The sequence below is a fragment of the Balaenoptera ricei genome, chromosome X (genome assembly GCF_028023285.1).
Source record: "Balaenoptera ricei isolate mBalRic1 chromosome X, mBalRic1.hap2, whole genome shotgun sequence".
In the NCBI taxonomy this organism is placed as follows: Eukaryota; Metazoa; Chordata; class Mammalia; order Artiodactyla; family Balaenopteridae; genus Balaenoptera; species Balaenoptera ricei.
In genome coordinates, this window is record NC_082660.1 from 38,809,778 (window position 1) to 38,830,197 (window position 20,420).

Sequence of the window (20,420 nt, forward strand, 5' to 3'; positions counted from 1 at the left end):
CCTAAGCAAACAAAACTGGGTATGATACATCTGTACATTTTCAAGATAAATGCATTTAAATAGTCTACACATGTCCTAAACAGACATAGAGCGAAACATCAAAACAATGTACCAAGTTGAGGAATCACCTTGGATTCAAAAGGGGCAGTAAGCAATACAGGGTGTGTGGATACAAGGGAGTTGTTGAGATCAGGGCCATTTCACCCTTTTCAGTAAATCATAAGATATTTATTTTCATGTATCAGGCACAGCAGGCTCAGCAAATACTGAATTAAAAGCTTAACAACAGTCTTTTTGAGACTTACACAAAGCAGTGATATCTTTCTAATTAGTATAAGCCACGTCTCTGAAGGCATCGAAAACAAAATCACATCTACTGAAATCATCAATCCATTACAAATACCACTTTTCCTCAGCTAATTCTAGGTGAAGAAATGTAACTTGAAAGATAGAAACCCAAAGCAGTAACAACATCAATCTCTAGTAGTATTCTTCTATCTGAGAAATGTCAATACTTCTCAAATTCACATAAAATATCACAACCTTCAATGTCTTATTTCCCATTTCACTTTTCTCTTCTATCCTGGAACGAAAAATATGATAAAACTCTGACACAAGGATTCCAATTTAGCCATCTGTCAATAGATCACAAAGCCGTCTGAAGTTTTAGACTACACAGCAGCCACAGGTAACTCCAGATGGTCTGAAAAACTTGGGGACACTTGCTGCATGTGCTCTGCTATGCTTTCTAGTGAAAACTCCCAATAACCTAAAACTGGGAGAGGGGAAAAGAGCCTGCAGTTGGTACTTCCCGGGGCAAGGGAAGAAAACAGCTTTAAGAGCGTAAGGCTCCAGCTGAAACAAATCTCCCCTGTTGGGTGGTTGTTGGTTGGTTGGTTGCTTTAATACAATGCTGATGAGTCACTTTGAAGTGACTTATAATACAAATAAATGTTGGGAAGATTAAACAGAGCCTATCAAACCAAACAATAATATTTTGAAAGTAAAATTCATATAGTGGTCCTTTAAAGAGAAAACATTTTAAAATGTAAAACCAGCATAAATACTACTGTATAATAAAACTTACCATTAGTAACATTTGCTACATAGCAGTTTAATATTAATCCCATATTTTCCATATAATACTTGGAAGCTGTTCACAGCCTCAAACAGTATTAGACTCAGTATTTCACTAACTGACCTAATGCTATGGCCCAGGAAAAAGCAATAATTGCACTAAGAGAGGTCAACTTATTCCAGAGAAAGGCTTACACGAAACAACCATAATTCAAAGGACTGAGGAATTATCATAAAGAATTTCCCAGCAAAAACTGGTAAAATAGATGTGGGCAAATCACACTTTCGAGTTTGACAGTACCTGTAGAACTTTGCTTAATTCCTTCCTTGTTGGTATACCTTTTATTAATAAACTAGTTATTAACTGTTTATGTTTATTAAGCTGCTTAATAAACTACTTTCACCCACTATTATCCAAATACAGAGACCAGCTGCCCCTTCAAATCACCATTTGGGGCAGGGCCAGGGTTCTAATAGGGGTTTCTTGACAAATACCCACTTCTTGCTAACTCTGTTCTTACCCAATTTCCCAGTTCTCTTTTTCTCTTTCTGTGTGCGTGTGTGTAATATCCCACTCTATTCACTACCTGCCCTGCCCCAATCCAAGGATGATACTGACCTTCCACTCCCAAGACTAGACTAAATGTTGAGAGCTAGAAATGGCACTTCTGATCAGTCACTTTTAAGAAAACACTTGTTATACTAGAAAAACTGGCACATTATTTGAGGATTAAAAAAAGTCTATTTAGATCTTAACTTCATACTAAAAAACAAAATAAATTTCAGATAAATCAAAGAGTTAAATGTAAGAAATCAAAACAAAGAGACAAATGCAGGTGAATTTCCACATGACTCCCAGGAAGAGAAGGACTTTCTAAGCATCAAAACAATTACAGAGGGCTTCCCTGGTGGCGCAGTGGTTGAGAATCTGCCTGCCAATGCAGGGGACACGGGTTCGAGCCCTGGTCTGGGAAGATCCCACATGCCGCGGGGCAACTGGGCCCGTGAGCCACAACTACTGAGCCTGCGGGTCTGGAGCCTGTGCTCCGCAACAGGAGAGGCCGCGACAGTGAGAGGCCCGCGCGCCGTGATGAAGAGTGGTCCCCGCTCGCTGCAACTGGAGAAAGCCCTCGCACAGAAACGAAGACCCACACAGCCAAATAAATAAATAAATAAAATAAATTAAAAAAAAAAAAACAACTACAGAAATAACAAAGGAAAGTACTGACAGAGTTTGACTATGGTAGAAGCTCTCCTAATCAACCTCTACTTAACCAATTTCACAGACTGACCCATTCCCCAGCCGCTGTGTAGAAACCTAATGAATGCCCACAGCACGGTGATTGCTCAAGGCTAACAGGCTACTGTGTGGTACACCTGCCTATGAGCTCTACAAATTAAGTTGCCTACTTACCAAGAGTTATTTATGTGGTCCTCTTTATGCTAGTTGTGTACCTGTTACTATAATTCTTAATTATATGTCACATCCATTGGAGGTGAGTGCAAAAAGAGAGGAACTGGCTATAAAGACCAGATAAAGGTGATGCTGAATTAAATGTGGGTGACAAACCTGCAAAAGACTTGGCTGGGGGGGGGGGGGGAATCTGTAAAATACCTGAAAGGATTCTGCATCGATTACAGCTCATTAAGGTATCACTCCACTTTAAAGAATCTAAAACTAGAAATCACTGATGATGAATTTTGGATGAGATGTAAAAAAGAAATATACAGCAGATTTTTAATCAATTAGACTCATATTCAAAGAAAAGCAGCCCAAGATAAAAGAATTAGCTACTTAATGTGTATTCTGAAGCTTTAACGTTGAAGACACATAAACTTTTTTAGGATACCCCTTCCTATTAAGCAGACCAGCTATGAGATCTAATCACACCAAATAAAGAGGCTTCTTGTGTATGACTGTCAGTTTCCACACATCCAAACTCATCAGAAACAGAATGAAAAACTAAACTTGAAAAATATTTGAAAGACAATGGACATATATACACTATCAAATGTAAAATAGATAGCTAGTGGGAAGCAGCCACACAGCACAGGGAGATCAGCTCAGTGCTCTGTGACCACCTAGAGGGGTGGGATAGGGAAGGTGGGAGGGAGGGAGATGCTAGAGGGAAGAGATATGGGAACATATGTATATGTATAACTGATTCACTTTGTTATAAAGCAGAAACTAACACACCCTTGTAAAGCAATTATACTCCAATAAAGATGTTAAAAAAAAGGAAAGAAAATGATATAGGTTAATATGTTTGATATATAAAGTTTAGATAAATTAGCAAGAAAAACACTAGGCAACTAATAGGAAAAGGGGGGGAAAACCCAAATGGCCAATTTATAGAAGGAATACAAAAAATTAAACGTGAGGAAAATGAATGCTTTCATTGGTTATCAAAAAGACAAAATAGTTCAATGAGATAACATTTTTGCCCATCAGGTCAATAAAACTTAAGCAATTAGCATGTTCATTGTTGCCAAATGCACAATGCAACAGTTAGGGATACCATTTGCTGCTAAAAGAAGACATTCTGGTAGAACCTTTCCAGAAATCAATCAGGCAACCTATGTCAAGAGGCTTAAAAAGTGTCTCTATCCTTTGACCAGGCAATTATATTTCTAGATGCCATTCTTAGAAAATAATCTGAAATCTGAATAAAGCTTTAGCAATAAGATACTCTTCAAAGTGTTATTTATTATAATATTTTAAAATTTGAGAAAAAAACCTTTCAACAAAAATTACTGTGTCAGGCACTAAAGATGAACTGGAAAAAAAAAAAAACCAGTCCCAGCCCTCTTTGAGTTTAGAGCCTTTTGGCAAAGGGAAACAAATTAAACAAGTAATTATTTGAAGTCCAACAACAGGGGAATTATCAAGTAAATTATGAGACATCCAAATGATGAGATGATACACAGCCATCAGAAATTATTTATAATGAATTATCAAGGACATGAAGAAGTACTTATACTAAAGGAAAAGCTATCAAATTATAAATGGGTATAAAAAATATATTGAAAATCTAAGAAGGGGAGCAGGACTTCTGATGGCAGGTACTAGCAATCCTAGGTACAAGCGGGGTCTGTGGCATTTTAACTTGGGGCTGCTTCCATTATCCCCACTACAACCTGTGGCATTGTAGTTCTGGGGACACTGACACTGCCATTAAAGGGAGCTGACCTGATTTGGAGCTCCAAGGGAAAGCCCCAAGCCTGCAGCATTGTCAAAAACAATAGGGATCATTAGCAAACAAACATCACAGCTGCCTAAGCCTAGAATACTGGTTGGGGCAAATAAGACCTCAACCAAATACGTAAAAGGGAGCTCTGGAGAATGAGACAACCATAGGGGGCTTAAAGCTCTGACATATTCTTGGGGTTCTGGAAGGTTGGATGCATGTGAGGCCTTGCATTAGATGCACTGTGGACAAGGAATAAGCAAGGATCAAGGAAAGAGGAGAGCTTCCCAGCTTATCTACCAGAAGGATTTCACTGTTTAGTTTGAATTTCTGTACAAGAAGAAAGTAAAAGCCAAGGCAAACTGGTAAACTGCCTGAACTTTGAAGGCGTGGACTGGGGCACACATTCAAAGTCCATGCATCTAATAACCCTACTATACTCCAGACATTATATAAGTGCTAGAGATATAGAGTCCCTGGTTCCTGCCTTTGAGAAGCTCATATTCTAATCATGGAACCAGGTGTCCAAGAAGTAATTAGAAATCTAAGAAAAAGAGAGGGTTTCAAGGGACGGAGGGGCTTTTGATTAAACACCGCTAACTGAATATAAGCATTTGTCTACCTCCCTTCAGAAGCCATGAGTGAAGAATTAGGAAAGATATAAACCAACAAGATCAAGAAAGTGGGAGAGAATCTGACAGTAAAAGAGAGAGGTCCACAAAATTTTAGAGGAAAAGCCTTTGAAAAAGAGGTAACTGACTTGGTTGTATCTTTCTTCTTTCTGCCAAGTACCTCCAGTGGGGCCATCTAAACTGAAGCAAGTAATAAGCTAGTCCATTCCTGAGGGCCTTAGAAAAGCAGAAGGTAAAAGTTCAAGAATTGACGCTTCCATGGACATCTGAAGGAAACAGGAATTTAATTTTTCAAAAAAAGGGAGGGGGGAATCCTTTAAAAGAGCAGTAAGACTCTCAGATTCTTTCACCTCAACCAGAGCGTCAGGCAACTGCTTTTTCTCCACACAACAGAAGACTTTCTGGAGAGGCTGAACCAGAGTCCCCAAACTCAGGAACACCAGCCATAGCTGAGAACAGAAATGGGATGCTTTACTGAAAACAAGAAGTAAAAATCTGCACAGCCAATGGTGAAAGATCCAGCCCTTTCCAGACTGGGCTTCTGAATACTAGATTCGAGCTTATTACACCCAAATCCCCTCCCACAAGAGATTCAAGGAGTCCTAAGTAGAAAAACTGACTGGCTTAAGGGAAAAAAAAACTTCACAGTTAGTTCCTCATAAATACCCAGGTTTCCCCCAGTCACACCACAGGGAAGCCCATCAGTCAACAAGCCCCACTCATGTACACTGAGTTTCCAATCAACTATTCCATAACAGAAACAACCTCCCCAACTAGCTTGAGGGATACCTCTAACATGAAAGATACCAAGACTGAGAAATGGGAAAAGAAACTCAGTAAAAAACAGACAAGATGAGGAAGATATAATTCACATATCATAAAGTTCACCCTTTTAAAGTATACAATTCAGTGTTTTTTAGTATATTCACAAAGATGTGTCTCGATCAGTAAGCACTATCTAATTACAGAACATTTTAATAATCTCAGAAAGAAACCACACCCATTAGCAGTCACTCCCCATCCTCTCCCTCCCCCTCAGCCCCTGGCAACCACTAATCCAGTTTCTGTCTCCACAGATTTGCCCATTCTGGACATTTCATATAAATGAAATCATACAATATGTGGTCTTTTCCATCTGGCTTCTTTCACTTAGCATAATGTTTTCAAGGTTCATCCTTATGGTAGCACATATCAGCACTTCATTTCTTAATTCTTTTATGGCCGAATAATATTCCACTGTGTACAACTACCACATTTTGTTTATCCATTCATCAGTCGACGAACATCTGGGTTGTTTCCACCTTTTGGCTATTATGAATAATGCTGCTATGCACATTGATGTACAAGTTTTTGTGTGAATATATGTTTTCAATTTTCCTTGGTATATATCTAAGAGTGGAATTCTGGGTTGTAGAACCTATATTTAACTTTCTGAGGAACTGCAAGAGTGTTTTCCACAGTGGCTGCACCATTTTACATTTCCATCAGCAATGTATGAGAGATCCAATTTCTCCATATCCTCATCAACATTTGTTATTGTCTGTCCTTCTGATTCTAGCCATCCTAGTGCATGTTTAGTCTCACTGTGGTTTAAGTCTCATTAAGTCAAGTCTTATTGTGTTAAGTCTCACTGTGGTTTTGATTTGCACTTCCCTAATGACTAATGATGTTGAGCACCTTTTCATGTTTATGGGCCATTTGTAAATCTTCTTTGGAGAAATGTCTAGTCAATGAATTTTAACTTTTATTTAACTTTAAATAGCCACATCTGGCCAGTGGCTAGAGTATTAGGCAGATGGCAGGATTTAGCATCTGGGCCCTTACCTTTGCTCAAGGTCAGGTGGGACTGCCTAGGTGACTGAAGGTCAATCCCGGCTTCATACCTCAACCTGGATGCCCCAGATGGAACTAGGAGTGAGGCAGCAAGGAGAGAGGAAAGGGAAATTGGTGCAATACCTGGAAGGAGGACGTACTTGGCACAGAGCCTGGCTCTCAAAACTTACTGTTGATAATGAAAGCAACTCATATTTATTGAGCACATGCAAGGTACCAGGAACTGTGCTTTATACCCACTGTCTCATTTAGTCGTTAAAACAATCCTATCAGGTAGATTCTACTGTATCCATTTTACAAATGAGGAAGCAGTTTTAGACAGATCAGCTAAGCAAGTATTAGTAATTTTACTCACCATAAAATTCTCCATTCCATTTCAACCTTAGAAATGTCTTTTCTTCATCTAGTTTAATTATAACAACGATCTGACAGTTCTCAATAGGGAAGCTAAGTGTTATTCAGGATTCCATCATTATGTTCAGCATATACTGTACAATTCTATATCTGCTAACCTATCCCAAAGGGACCTTATGAGAATTAGATGGTTTTTGAAGCAGCAAAATATGAGCACTAAATGAAAATCTGAACTCCTGACTTTGTGCATTACGGGTCAGATTTTATCTTTTCTAATGTGTTCGGCTACGTCCTCCCCTTCTTTGAATTGGTTCAACAACTATATAATGAACATTGACTATGTGCCAGATGCTGTCCTAGGTGTAGAGATACAGCAGCGGCTATGACAGCCATGAATCCTGACCTAATGAAGCTTAAAAGATATATTAAAGAAATATATGGTTTTAAAAGTATACAAGCTTCAACAAGTTTATGTCACATGGAGGCGTTGTTGCAGTGTCTATTTCATAATGAACCTTATCCCTGCAGCATAAGTACCCTTAAATGACACTCTCTGCCTACTAAGAAATTCTGAGTCTGAACATTATAGCGTTTAAAATGGCTTAAAATCCACACATTTGGCAGAACTACGGCAGTTGCTTCTAGGGAAGTAGCACCCAGCTCCCAAGCACGGCCAGCTGCCAAGGAACAAAAGGAATTATTAAAGCTTACCTTCAGCTCCGCAGGGCTGTCCGAGACTCTTATGCACACCAAGGGAGAGCAACACAGCCGGAGTCAGCAGAGCACTTCTCCTGCCTAAAGCGCGGCGTGATTTCCCAAGCTCTCCTCACCACCCACCCCTGGCCCCTACTTCAGGTAGATAAAAGAGAAATGATGAGGCTGTTCAGATGATTCGTGTGGGTGGCTACTGTGCTGACTGGGACGACAAGGCTGCAGAACGCTGCTCCCGTTTAAAGAGCTCACATTGTATTCATCGCTATAAATAACAATTTAGGTTTTAAAACACTGCATTTCCACACTACATTGTACAAAACAGTAAAGCTCAAGTTCTCCTGTACATGGGTTGCTCTTGACAAGAGACCTAAGTAGCCACACTCTGAGGGCTGGCCGTTGCCTGACCCTCTCTCCTTGTACATCGCCTCTGGGATGAGTAAGCAGGGCAAAAGGTATGAATTAACTTGAATGGGAAAGCCCAAATGAAAGGTCTAACTCAATCATTTCCAGTCTCAAGCTCACTATTTCCTATGTCTTACCCAGCATCCCCTACCAAAGTAGTCAACCCAAGTTGACTGAAAGAAATCACGGACCCAAGAAACTCACCAATAACATAGCTCAGAATCATTCAGCCAACTCATGTTTCCTGACTTAAAACATCAGTCATGTACAACCAGGGAGTCACAGCTGCAAAAACAACACTTTTGCCTGATCTTACTAAAAGAACTAATGGAGACTGGGAGAAGGCCCCTCCCCCTTTTTTTCACTTCCTTCAGTGGTGTGGGTAGCGAGAAAGATTCCAAGTGCATCAATAAGAACAACACTGAAATTCAGTTCTTGTATTTTATATGACACTGACCACCAATTACCTTAAAGCCTGAGAGTAAGTACAAAAGAATACTGAGGGTGCATTATGATAGTCCAACTAAGGATAGAAATAGCCATCATTGGTTATGGGAAGACTAATGAAAACTCACCCAGTAAACATCCTAAGATTACCCACAATATTCATTATCTATATGCTCATAAACATCCTTGTGAGGTACAAGTGACTAAAGCACTCCAGGCCAAGGATAAAAATTTTCCAGATGGGATGGTGCTATTTCAGTGGCTTAGAGTACACCAAACAGCTCCCATGAATTCCTAAATTTAGCAGTCACAAAGTGGGTTTTCTCTTGGGGAAGTAAAAAGGCAGCAAGAATTGGGAGAAATGAAGACTATAGTAGATAATTAAGTTAGGTTACACTAGAGTACAGCAAAACCAAGGACATACCAGTGCAAAATCAGTGAGGAAATGTCACAGAATTGTTAAACAGGCTACCACTATTACCAAACATAGAAGGAAAGGGCACAGTAGTATATTATTTTCATTCACAAGTCTCTAGTCACTGAGTAATAATTTGATATCAGAGAGCAATGGGTTTATAGAAATAATAGGGTCAGGTGTAAAGGCAAAAAAAAATAGCTGTTTGCCTATTGATTTCAGATATTTGTAGTTCAGTGTTATGGGCAAGAAAACAGTACTACTAAGGCTTCAACTTGGGCAGGGATCAGCAAACTTTTTGTGTTAAAGGCCAGAAAGTAAATATTTTAGGCTTTGCAGACCATATGGTCTCTGCTACAACTACTCAACTCTGCCCTTGTAGTGTGAAAGCAGCCACAGACATTATTTAAATGAATGAGTGTGGCTGTATTCCGGAAAAACTTTATTTACAAAAGCAGACAGTGGGCCGATTTGGCCCATGGGCCATAGTTTATTGAGCTCTAATCTAGAGTTCTAAATCAATGGTTCTCTAACTTTAGTGGGCCTCAGAATCCCTTGGAGAACTGTTAAAATGGATATTGCTGGGCCCCACCCCCAGAGCTTCTGATCTATACGGCTAGGGCCCGAGAATCTGCACTTCTAACAAATTCCCACGTGATACTGCTTTTGCTGGTCAGGGTGAGGTCCACACTTTGAGAACCACTGCTGTAGACCTCACTACTAAACAGGGAGTTCAACATTTTAAGTAGCTGCTGAAGTTCACACCAGATTGGCCACAAAAATTTGTCACTTGTAGTAAGTTCCAAATTTCAAAGCTCAAATAAAATTAAGTAATTTAAAGAAAAGCAAGGGGAAACACACTAGTCAGGATTTTTTTCTTCACTTTGACTTCAGTGTAAACATTACCCCATCCGTAAAATACACACAATTCTTCCTCAAATCTCTTTATTCAACATTTTTCACCCAACACGTTCTAAGTCCTATAAAGATTTGAGAAGTATTAAGCTCCAGAAATCAAACAAGAAAATAATATCAGTTTTAAAGACAACGGTAAATGACTCTTGCAAAATCAAAAAATATTTGACAAAGCCCATTTCTAATTAGAAGTGCCTCATTTCAAAATAATACATGTAAGGTAGTTCAAGACTTTTGAAGAATTGTGTCATTTTATGTTCATAAGGATCAAATGAGGTAGATAATATAGCCTTTACTAACCTTCTTTTACAAGATGAAGAAACTGAGGAAAACAAACCAAATGCTGATTTGTCACAATTAAAATTTTTTCCTTAAAATACTATTTTTCCCAGTAAGTTTTAAACTGCACTAATCAAATCCAACTTGTACATGTCTTTCCAGGACTATGTCTATGAATGTGTCTTCATGGGGAAAAATATCATTCTAATAAGATCTTCAAGTCCATATTCATATTCATGGGGCTAATGCTGAAGCCATCCAGGCAAGTCTAACCAAGAAGCCTGAACTTTAATCAGATGGCAATTTAAAGCACGCTCTACCTTTAGTGCAAGTGGGTCACAGATTATGGAAGTGTAGTGATCCCTTCCCAGCAGTACAATAGAAACACTCAGAAATGGGAGAAATACTATTAATGGAGATAATCCAAAAAGTAGAGCAGCAAGCCTAGAATCTCCCTCTCCAGGTTCCCAGGCTCTTTCTGCAACAGTGATAATGTATTCATTTGAATAGATATTTACACAAATCATTTTTACATCCATTTTAAGAGGGAAATGTTTTTTAAAAAGAAAGAAAAAAGGAAAGAAATATAATCTACAATACGTATGGTCAGTAGACTTTTTTCCATTCTTATTAGCATTCTTCTAAAAGTTTTACATATGTTGATTATAATGTGAGATAATTACATTCTCACTTTAACCTGTAATCTGAATACTCCCGTAACAATTTTTTAAAATTTACATGAAATATAATTAAAGAAAGTCCTTAGTGAAAACGCCTTCTTATTTGTTTTACAAGTATCTATTTTACAAGTGACTAAAGAAAAAATTATTAAAGATAATCTCAAATTCAATGCCAGATATTACTGCTGGGACAAAAATCCAGTTAAGACAATATTAAGCCTAAGAAGACCAGTAAAGATTCTACATAAATAAAAGTTCACCATTCTGCCTCTGAACTAATGGCTCAGATGGAATTCAGCAAAAACTTCTAACCTAAATAACGTAATATAAGTAATACTGTCCACAGATTATCATAGGAAGAGATGCCTTTTACTGTCCTCTGAAGCCAACCTAAGAAGTATTTTCTTCAAAGTAAGTGGTCTAAATAGATTCCAACATGATCATTCTTCCACTTGACAATGTAACATGATCTAGTAGATGAAATGCTGTTCTGTAAATGTAGGTAATTTAGATTCAGTGCCCAATCGTATCGGAGACTACAACTTTAGAATCTTTCCACCTCATTTTGCTTGTGTTTAAGAGGTGGACACTGCTGCCTTAATAAAATTTGGGGAAGTTACATAAAAGAACACTATAATATCCATAAATCCTATATATGGCTGTTTCCTAAATATATATTCTGGGATTCTCCTTGTCTCAGTTTTGAAATTTCACATTATGAACAGTTAATTCACCTTTCATATATTCAAATGCAAAGACAAAAGCTGATACAAAATTCCCCCTTTTAACATAATCTTTGGAGCTTTTCTCAACACTGCAAAATTAGAACAGTCTTGCAAACAAATTATGTAAATCTATAAGCTCAAAGAATGCTATCTTTCCTATGTACATAAGAGGCAATGACAGTTTTTTTAAGCCACAAAGCACTCTAAATAGTGTATGTTTACTACCACAAAATGTATCAAGTGAAATGAATTCCAGACATGAAATAGAATTTGAAGTTTTATTTACACTACACACCCTAATCCCAAATAATGACTCTAGCAAGGGCTCTTGGTGAAGTCATAAAATATACATAGATGGCACATCACAACTTTCCAATTAGGGATGGAGATTTAGCTAGCGATGTTTCCCCTAACTTTATTAAAGCTAATATTTTAAAAAATATTCCATTTCTGACAATTTCTAGTATGTTCTCCACTCTGCTTTCATCCATTCTACAGGCAATAAGCAAGAATGAAGGAAACAGTTTTTTTCAGGCACTCCACATTTATACTGCCTCCAGTCAGACAATCTTAGAAGAATTTTAATGGGTTTCTTCCCCTTTAACCAAGGATCAAAAAGAGAATCCAAAAGCAGTAAAAACAAACAAAACAAACAAACAAAAAAACCCTAAATGTACAGTACTTCCCCATTTAACAGTGAAAACAGTTTGGTGGACCAGTCTTAATATCTTTATATTTTGGTAGAAACAATCTACCTACTATGGGGCTACTGAGACCACTGAAAGAACAACCCAACCTTGAGGGTAAACAAAAATGGGAACTGGACAGTCAGCTCCAGTTTCATTTTTAATCTACAACAGGATCAGCAAACTACAGCCCAAGGGCCAAATCTAGCCCACCACCTATTTTTGTAAATAAAGTTTTATTGGAACACAGCCACACATTTGTTTTTGCATGGTTGTCTTCACACTACAACGGCAGACTTGAGTAGCTGTGACAGATGTGTGGCTCGTCAAGCCTAAAATATTTACTATCTGGTAGTTTACAGATAGTTTGCCAACCCTTGTACTACAACATCTATAGTTGTTGAAAATCAGTATAAATATGTCCGTGAGATAAAAGGTTGACCAACAACCCATAAAATTTGCTTTATGTCACAGTGTGTAGAACAGACTCTTAGGCAAGCTGTGATAGTACTCCCCTGATTACAAAGCATCTAACCGGGCTTCCCTGGTGGTGCAGCGGTTAAGAATCCGCCTGCCAATGCAGGGGACACAGGTTCGAGCCCTGGTCCGGGAGGATCCCACATGCTGCAGAGCAGCTAGGCCCGTGCACCACAACTGCTGAGCCTGCGCTCTAGAGCCCGCGAGCCACAACTACTGAAGCCCTCGCACCTAGAGCCCGTGCTCCGCAACAAGAGAAGCCACCGCAATGGGAAGCCCGCGCACCACAACAAAGAGTAGCCCCCACTCACCACAACCGGAGAAAGCCCGCGCGCAGCAATGAAGACCCAATACAGCCAAAAATAAAAACAAATAAATTAATTAATTTAAAAAAAAAAGCATTCTAACCCTCATAAACTGCTGGTGGGAATGTAAAATGGTACAGACACTTTGGAAAACAGTTTGGCATTCCTCAAAAAGTCAAAGAGAGTTACCATTTGACCCAGCAATTCCACTCCTAAGTATAAACCCAAGAGAAATAAAAACAAAACTTGTACATGAATGTCCATAGCAGGATTAATTATAATAGCCAAAAGGTGTAAACCACCCAAATGGCCCATCAATTGACAAATGGATCAACAAATGTGGTCTAGCCACACAACAGGATATTATTGGGCCTTAAAAAAGGAATGAAGCGCTGATACATCTACAACCTGGATGAACCTTGAAAATATTATGCTTAGAAAAAGAAGCCAGTCACAAAAGACATGTTGTACGATTCCATTTGCATGAAATGTCCAGAATAGGTACATCTGCGGAGACAGAAAGTAGATTAGTCATTACCTGGGGTAGGGAAGGATGGGGAGTAAGAGTTAAAGTATACAGGGTAGGCTTCCCTGGTGGCGCAGTGGTTGAGAATCTGCCTGCCAATGCAGGGGACATGGGTTCGAGCCCTGGTCTGGGAAGATCCCACATGCCGCGGAGCAACTGGGCCCGTGAGCCACGATTACTGAGCCTGCGCGTCTGGAGCCTGTGCGTCTGGAGCCTGTGCTCCGCAACAAGAGAGGCCGCGATAGTGAGAGGCCTGCGCACTGCGATGAAAAGTGGCCCCTGCTTGCCGCAACTAGAGAAAGCCCTCGCACAGAAACGAAGACCCAACACAGCCAAAAATAAATAAATAAATAAGTAAATAAAGCCAGAAAACATCTTTAAAAAAAAAAAAGTATACAGGTTTTCTTTCGGGGGTGATGAGAATGTTCAAAAATTTATTATGGTCAAAGCTTACCCTTCCCCCTCCCCATATCCTCAAGTTCATTCTCTAGGAGGTCTGTGTCTTTGACAAAGTGAGAGAGTGGCATGGACATATATACACTACCAAACGTAAAATAGATAGCTAGTGGGAAGCAACCGCATAGCACAGGGAGATCAGCTCTGTGCTTTGTGACCACCTAGAGGGGTGGGAGAGGGAGGGTGGGAGGGAGGGAGATGCAAGAGGGAAGAGATATGGTAACATATGTATATGTATAACTGATGCACTTTGTTATAAAGCAGAAACTAACACACCATTGTAAAGCAATTATACTCCAATAAAAATGTTAAAAAAAATTTATTATGGTCACCATGCACAACCCTGTGACTATACTAAAAACCACTGAATTGTACACTTTAAACGGGTGAACTGTATGATATGTGAATTATATCTCAAAAAAGTGTTACCCAAAATAAGGCATTCTATTACTCTGCTAAAACATCTAAAATCACAGAGTATTAGAGTGTTATATGTAGGAATACCTCTTAAAAGACAACCAGTCTCTGCTTATACTAAATGACAAGCAGTGTAACAGTACTGAAGAGCAGGCACTTAGACCACGTATACTCAGGTGCAAATCCCCACATTGCCACTATTATTGCCACTTTGCCCAGGGCAAGTTACTAATCTCCTTATTCCTCAGTTTTCTCATCTGTAAAATGGGGAGGGGGGTGATTGCCTCAAAAGGAAGGTCTGTGGCCAAAGTTAAATTAGAAAAATATAAAGAATTTAACACCATGTCCAGCACATAATGAGCTCTGAAACCACAGGATCTGAGAACAACAATAAATTCCTAAAGTTGTCCCTGAAAACTTCAGCTTTATACTTGTTTGAATTTTTTATATGTTACCTGTGTCACTAAAACTAAAGTAGGAGCTGTGAACCTAAAACTGCTCTAAAGTATAAGGATTATTAATTTAAAAAATAAAACAGGGTGAATATTTTCAAAAACTTTAAGATTTCTTTTATTTTCCCTACCTGTATTCCTCTACTCCTTTTTCTAAATGAGATAGGCCTAAAAAGATTAAATAAGTTACCTAGGAAGCTTGACATCATTCAAGCCCCACCTCCTCTGTAAAGATTTCCCCAACTTCCTTCTCCTACTAGGTGGTCACAGTCTCTGGATTGCTCACTTAACACACTCTCCTTCAACTCCTGACTGAGTACTTACTATGTGTCAGTTGCCCAGTTATGCTGAGGATACTAGATGAACAAGTCAGATGCGACCCTGACCTTAACAGGACTTAAGTCTAGTTAGATTAGGTTTTAACTGTTTGTCAAATTCTCTCATGGACCGAGAGGTCCTTGAAGTCAGAGAACTAGAGTATTTGGTGAATAATAATGATAATGGCAATTTAAATAACAACCTTTAGACATTTTATGTATACCATGTTATTCAATCCGCACAACACCCCTGCAAGGTATATGCTATCACAACCATTTTACATATAAAGAAACTGAGGCTCAGAGAGGTTAACTAACTTGCCCAGGCCCACACAGCTAGAAGTGAATGCATAAATGAAAAAATGAATGAATGTTAATTAGCACCACTAACAGTTTTACACACATGGTAGAAAAGAATGTTCATTTCACCATATTATTTATGTAATAGAGCCTGTGTTTAGCACTGAGAAAGTGCACATTTGGAAATTGTTGAAACTTATCTACATAGCTGCCAAAAGTAATTTGAGTATCTCAGAGACATTCTAGAAATAAAAAATACTTATGCTGCACTTCACAATCACTAATCCATGCAAATGGCTCATGAAGCAGCCATCTTCATTCCTTCTATAAATAAGGAGAAAATGGTGACAATGTACCCAAAGGTTACCAGATCAGATCTTAGGGGGCTGCCTTACAAGCTACAAAGCACTGTGGATCCATATGTTTGGGGGAAAGTAGGTACCAAGCCGAATACAGATTCAACATAGTATATTTTGGATATTATTAAGCTACAGAGAGAGAGAGAGAAAGAGAGAGAGAGAGAGAGAACACAGTCAACATTGCTAACTGTAAATGATTCAAATATTCAAAACAAAGATAACAAAGTTAAAAAAAGTATATCAAAAGAGATAAAAAAGAGAATGTGTAACAGAATACAAGAAGTTGAAATGAAATAATATGCACTTAGATACAAAGAAACTGGCTTAAGTGAGACAAAATAACTGTTTCTTATTGTGAGTGGATGCGGACAACTAAAAAAAGCCAATGAACAAATTTAGCTGTGGGGGGGGGGGTGGAGGGAAGAGGGATGTGAAAGGGGAGGAGAGTACTACAATTATCCAACTGGGACCAGAAACCTTGAGGCAAGGAAGAATTCAGTTCCCTACAGGTGAAGGATTTAATAAAAGAACAATGGTTTGACAAATATCAAGAACTTAAAAGTATCTAAAATTTACTTTGTCATTTCATTAAAGGTATCCATTTAATTGAAAGTTATGCACCAAGCTTGGGAATCAAAAAGACCTAATTTTAGGAAAGCCAAATGGTTTTACCTAAAAGCCAGGCATCAGAATCTGCAAAACACAATTCTAGTGAAAAAAAAATGTACTCCTTTTTTTTTTAACCCTAAATATGTTGGTGTTGAGATAGATTCACAGAGAGACAGTATAGTATTACCAACATCCACAGAAATGAAGCCAGAATCTCGCTTTTTAGTCACACCATGACAGAATATTAAACATTATATTCATTTTGATAGATGCTTTAAATTGCCTCTGTTATAGATAAGCCTTTTCTTGGTCCTCAATCAGTGTGCTGGCATTTTACATTATTGATCTGCCCAACCTCGAGACTTCTGTGATGTTCAGCTATCCCGATTCTTCTAACTCTGTGAGTTATACTCCAAACCACAACACCTCCCGCCCCGAGCTCCATCAACCCCCAAGAACTCATTCATTCATAGTTTAACTTCCACACAGTTGATTCCCAAATATTCACTATCATTCCAGACCTCTCCCCCAAACTCCACCCGTATATTTCCAGCAATGATCACTTAGAAATGGTCTGCACTCAATTCAAAGTACCAATCCATATCATGGAATACTGGGCAGCAGGCTAAGGGGAGACAGAGTTAGACAGATATATAGATGGATATGGAAAGGCCATCAGATACACTATTTTCAATGTAAAATGAATATTTCAGTTTTTTTTAACAAAAAACTTCCAGAAAGGTTGTACAAAAACTGGACAATGGTTACCTCTGGAGAACAGAGCTATGGATGGTGGGAGAAAGGAGAGAGATTCACTATTTACCTTTGCATCATCTATATTTTAAAATTCATTTTATAATTTTATAAAAACTAGTTAATTCTAAAAAGTAATGGAATATTATTAAATCTCAAAATTGGAAACATATATGAACTTTAAGTCAAAACTAGCTTCAGAAGCGAAATCTTCCCAGTATAGAAAGTCAAAGAGAGACTCTCCTATGCTGACTTGGGCTCTGTAACCAATCACAGCATAACACAGTCGGCCCTCCGGGTTCTGTATTCGCATATTCAACCAACTGTGGATTGAAAATATTCGAAAAAAAATTCCAGAAAGTTCCAAAAAGCAAAACTTGAATTTGCCTCTCGGCATCTACTTACATAGAATTTACATTGTATTAGGTATTATAAGTAATCCAGAGATGACTTAAAGTAAAAGAGAGGATGTGCGTTAGTTACATGCAAATACTATGCCATCATATATAAGGGACTTGAGCATCCACGAATTTTGGTATTAGTGTGTGGCGGGGAGAGGGATCCTAAAACCAATCCCCTCACAGATACCAAGGGACTGGCCATCAGGGTAATTACATTTTACTCAGTTGAAAGATGGGATACCAAGATAAATGGGTGACTGGGAGAGAAAGGAGAGCAGGTCCTTTAGCACCTTGAACCCTGCAGTATAAATCCAATGCCATATTTGGTGGTTTAGAATCTGCACTCTCAGATGCAACTACAAAATAAAAACAAAAATGTGAGAGCTGTACACCCCATCAGCTTGTGGCTGTGGTTAGGTACCTGCTCTGCAGCAGTAACTCAGTCACTTGATTACTTAGGTGTGCAGTGTTGGCAGACAGCTGAGACGCTCACCACTCAGCAGCTGTGGTTCAGTACACAGTTTTCAGAGTCAGAGAAAACAATTTCAGTATTTTTATCACAGGATATAGGAATAACTACCCTGTGGAAACAACCCCACCCCACTCCCAACAAACACCTATCTCTAAAACCTCATTACTTCTGGTTTGGCAAGTTAGGAGTAATCAATCAACTATTCTGTCTGTTGGGGCAGGGGAATTGGAAGGAAAAAGCTGGAGAGTAAAAGAGGTGGAGAAAGTTCCAAAACAAATTATATTTTGGATGGATGGTCAAGATTCTACATTTCAGGGCTTCCCTGGTGGCGCAGTGGTTGAGAATCTGCCTGCCAATGCAGGGGACACGGGTTCGAGCCCTGGTCTGGGAAGATCCCACATGCCGCGGAGCAACTGGGCCCGTGAGCCACAACTACTGAGCCTGCGCGTCTGGAGCCTGTGCTCCGCAACAAGAGAGGCCGCGACAGTGAGAGGCCCGCGCACCGCGATGAAGAGTGGCCCCCGTTCGCCGCAACTAGAGAAAGCCCTCGCACAGAAACGAAGACCCAACACAGCCAAAAATAAATAAATAAATAAATAAATAAATTTATTAAAAAAAAAAAGATTCTACATTTCCATGCATAAACTTAGTTTGGTGGCAAACACTGGTTATTTCATTAGAGAGAAAGACAAAAAGAACACAATAGATGAGACAATGAACCGTTAGTATGGAACCTCTACTGAAGAGGTAAGAAATTTAACCAGAAAGTCGAACAATTAAAATTTGCAGTAAATAGGGAATTCCTCGGCAGTCCAGTGGTTAGGACTCCACGCTTCCACTGCAGGGTGCCCGAGTTCAATTGCTGGTCAGGGAACTAAGATCCCGCAAGCCGCGTGGCATGGCCAAGAAAAAAAATTTTGCAGTAAATAAACTCTGAAAATGAAGACATATGCCTTATTTTAAGGAAACTCACTGCAGCATTTTCACAACTGGAATCAACAGCAGAATGCAGCATGAAATGAACGGACTTTAGAATTGGTAGGATTCCCATGTGATCTTGGGCAAGTTACTCACTCCCCTCTGAACCTCAGTGTTTTCTGTAAAATGGGAACAATGAAAGGAGATAACATATGTAAGATGCCTAATATTAGAAGGCATAAATGGCAACTCCCCTTACGAAGTAGGCATGTTAAGTTATAAAAGATTTTTTTTTTACTTGTGGACAATCTATGTCAAAGTTCCTTTAAACTGCTTCTGCCACATTTAAAATGTGAAAACATTTACAAAAATGCAATAATTCAAGAACAATCTCAAAAAGTGAGGTACACTTGCTTCTTTAGTTTATTGAGTAGAGCTGTAACTGGAGATGTTTGAAAGAATTTTCAATTTAAAGGAAATATCCAGAAACACAAGGGACATTAGAAAGATATAGTTTGGCAGGTGAAACTGTTGCAGATACAAGGGGAAAATGGAAAGGGGTGAACTGCATGTGTCAAGGCCATAGAACATGTCAGTCATGGAAGGTAAGGGAATCACAGGAAGCATTATGAAGACAACGTGCAAACCACACTTCAGGAACTCCAAGTCCTAACGCAGTCTGTAAAAAGCGGACGTGAAGATACTCTGAGAAGGTTGTGCACAGGCAGAAAAGCAACTGAGTGGCTCAGTTCCCTCCAAAGTGGTCCCAGAATCAAACTCCATCATCAGGAATCAACACTGCTTACCTCCTCCCAGTAAGGCCTGCCCCACAGCTTGGATCTTCCTGGGGCACCAGCACTTTAGCTGGTGATTGTGCTTCTTTTCCCCTGTTACATGACTGTCACTCTGATCAAGCAATTCCTTCGTGGAACATATACTCATTTCTGGAAAAATCTTGGTTCCTTCAGGCTCACGCCTGACCTTTTCCTAACATTAAAAACTCGTTTACCTACCATGTCTAGCTAAAATTCCCAGGGAAGGTGTTCCAACATGACGTAACACTCCCCCCTGTGGTACTAGAAACCCAAATCACTGGGCAAATCAATATATGTGAAAGCCATAGTAATTAGGACAAATTAGCAAAGCTGAATTTTTCTCTATGCTACATTATATATTTTACATATTATTAATCTGGTATTTACATAAAGGCTGCATTTAACTCAATTCTCTGGCAAACAGCATTATTGGAATTGCAAGTATGAGATTTAAAGTGTATAAGCAACTTAACTATACCCTTTTAATAGAGTGTAT

The 20,420-nt window shown here is 39.0% G+C and overlaps 1 protein-coding gene across 9 annotated transcripts in view; it reads right to left on the reverse strand.

Moving 5' to 3' along the window:
• Positions 1-20,420, reverse strand: part of CASK (calcium/calmodulin dependent serine protein kinase) — a 392,163-nt gene that overhangs the window by 367,143 nt on the left and 4,600 nt on the right. The window lies entirely within an intron of this gene.